The sequence below is a fragment of the Phoca vitulina genome, unplaced genomic scaffold (assembly GCF_004348235.1).
Source record: "Phoca vitulina isolate PV1807 unplaced genomic scaffold, GSC_HSeal_1.0 scaffold35, whole genome shotgun sequence".
Classification (NCBI taxonomy): domain Eukaryota; kingdom Metazoa; phylum Chordata; class Mammalia; order Carnivora; family Phocidae; genus Phoca; species Phoca vitulina.
Genome location: NW_022589738.1, coordinates 16,169,603 through 16,172,427, shown reverse-complemented (window position 1 = coordinate 16,172,427; position 2,825 = coordinate 16,169,603).

Genomic DNA, 2,825 nt, shown 5'->3' with positions numbered 1-2,825 from the left:
TCTACACTCAACATGGGGCTTGAACTTACAACCCCGAGATCAAGAGTCACATGCTCTACCAACTGTCAGGCGCCCCAGGGTCCTTCACTCTTAAAAACAGACCCATGAAATAAAAAGTCCAATCCCACCCTTCCTGTGGACATTGCAAGTGTCTGCATGAGATATTTGTAATTGCTACAGCCATCTAGCTTTCAAGCCTAGGACGAGTCCCATACACAGAATGAGTCAGGACCAAAAAAGTCTCAGAGGTACTGAGATATCTCTCATGCCCCCTACTTACAGCCTTCCCTGTCTCAGGATGGCTGGCCCTATGAGAAATAAGTTCAACAAGTTTGAATATGTGTTTTCTGGTACTTACAGTCCAAAGCATCCTAAAAGATCCACCTGCCTTGACACAATTTAAGACCTTCTTATAAGACTGTCTTTGGATAATAATCATGCTTATTATTAATTATATTCTAATAACAGGTACCTTTCATTAAACATGTATTCTTTACAACACACTGTACATCATCTTTTTAAATCCTGAAATCACCCCCATCATCTCCACTTTATAGATGAAGAGTCTGAGTCTCAGAGATGCTATGAGGCAAAGGTCTCAGAATCAGCAAGAGGTGGACATGGGCTTCAAACCCACCTGGGAGGGGCGCCTGGGTGGCTCAGTCAGCTGAGCATCTGCCTTCGGCTCAGGTCAAGATCTCAGGGTCCTGGGATCGAGCCCCACATTAGGCTCCCTGCTCAGCGAGGAGTCTGCTTCTCCCTCTCACTCTCCTTCTGTGCTTTCTCTCTCTCTCTCTCTCTCTCAAATAAATACATAAAATCTTTTTTTTTTAAGTCAGTTACAAACCCACCTGGGAGTTGTTCTAAACCTCTAAGTGTTCTCTTCACTCCCTGAGCCAGCCTTATAAGAAGTTATCCAGGGGCTCCTGGGTGGCTCAGTTGGTTAAGCGTCTGCCTTCGGCTCAGGTCATGATCTCAGAGTCCTAGGATTGAGCCCCACATCGAGCTCTCCACTCAGGGGGGCATCTGCTTTTCCCTCTCACTCTCCCTCTGTGCTTTCTCTCTCTCTCAAATAAATAAAATCTTTTTTAAAAATTAAAATTTAAATTAAAAAAAAAAGAAGTTATCCAGAACACCAAGGACCTGATCTTTCTGAGTTACTGGTATTTCCAAAGCTTAGATATTTTCTTTTCAAAACAGCTTTTCTCTTGCTCTCTTACCACTCTGTCTAACCCCAACATCTTCTTGATATGTTCTTTTGCCCATTGTGTTATGTGGATTAAAGAATGATCACCATTCGATCACAACTCAGCAAACATATATTGAATACTATCTATCCCAGGTCTTTTCCTAGGTGCTGGGAATAGAGTTGTGACCAAAACGGGGGCAGCCCCTCTCCTCATGGAACTTAAATGCTAATGGGTAAACCATCAATCAGTCAATACCGTGATGCACTGTGGGTGGAGAGGAGTGTCGTCAAGGAAATGTAAGCAAAGGTAAGGGAAACGTTGTGACGTGGGCAGAGGGTGGCTACGGTAGACTGGGTGGTCTGCTGAGGCCTCGCTGAGAAAGTGACTTTGAGTCCTAAGTAGACTAAGGGAAGGAAGAATGATGTTCTTTGGGGGAAGAGCATTCCAGGCAGGAGAAACAGCAAGTGCAAGGCCCAAAGGTGAGAGTGGGATTGGAATGTCAGAGGAAAAGCAGTGGGGCCGGTGAGGCAGGAGCCAACAGTCACAGGAAATTAGCGACAGGAAATAAGATTAGAGAGTCTGATGGGGGCCAGATCATGTAGGAAGTCTTAGGCCATAGTAAGGCTCTGGCTTTTTTTTTTTTTTTTTTTAAGATTTTATTTATTTATTCGACAGAGAGAGTGAGAGAGTACAAGCAGGGAGGAGTAGTAGAGGGAGAGAGAGAAGCAGGCTTCCTGCTGAGCAGGGAGCCCGACGCGGGGCTCGATCCCAAGACCCTGAGATCATGACCTGAGCCGAAGGCAGACACTTAACCATCTGAGCCACCCAGGCACCCCAAGGCTCTGGCTTTTATTCTAAGTGTGAAGACAACCCACTGGAGCGTTCCTAGTAGGGGCGTAGGTTTGGCAAATGTTTACAAGAGTTGTTTGTAGCGGATACCGTGGTGTGCCATCCAGATCCCTCTTTGGGGACTGAGGGCACTCATTCTCCCTGAAAGTTAGGAAGCTGACAGCTCCTGGCTGTGTCCCTCTCTGTAGACTGAAGAAACCACCCTGGCCCAAAGATCTGCCCCTTTCCAGGGGTAGCCCCCATCCAATGACTGGGCCTGGAGGGGGTACAAAAGACTCTCCCAGCTCCAGAGCTCCCATGGGATCAGCTGACACCCCTACAGCAATGAGGGCCTAGTTCAACTTCACCTTCTGCCTAGTTCCGTTTCCCTCCCTCCCTCACAGGCGTTGAGCTCAAGGGCATCCTCCAGAATACTCCCTGTGCACACATCTCCGTCTTGGAGTCAGCGTCCTGGGGAAGTCAGCCTGTGACTCACTTTGCAGTTTGGAAAGCAGGCTATTCTGCAGGAAGTGTGGGAGCAGGAGGCTGGTTAGGAGGCCAGGGCAGCCGTCTAAGGCAGAGACTTGTCGCTCGGTTTTGTGTAATAGACTGGAGACATCTGTTACATATCCACGGACATCCAAGTGGGGATGTCAGGTAGACTGTTGACCATACCTGTTAGAGTTTAGGGGACAGGTTGGGGCTGGCGATATGATTTGGGGAGTGCTGGGATTGAGTAATGTCTGAGGATGAACCCTGAGACATCCAAACATTTCGTGTGACATGTTCCATAGATATTTGCTCAGT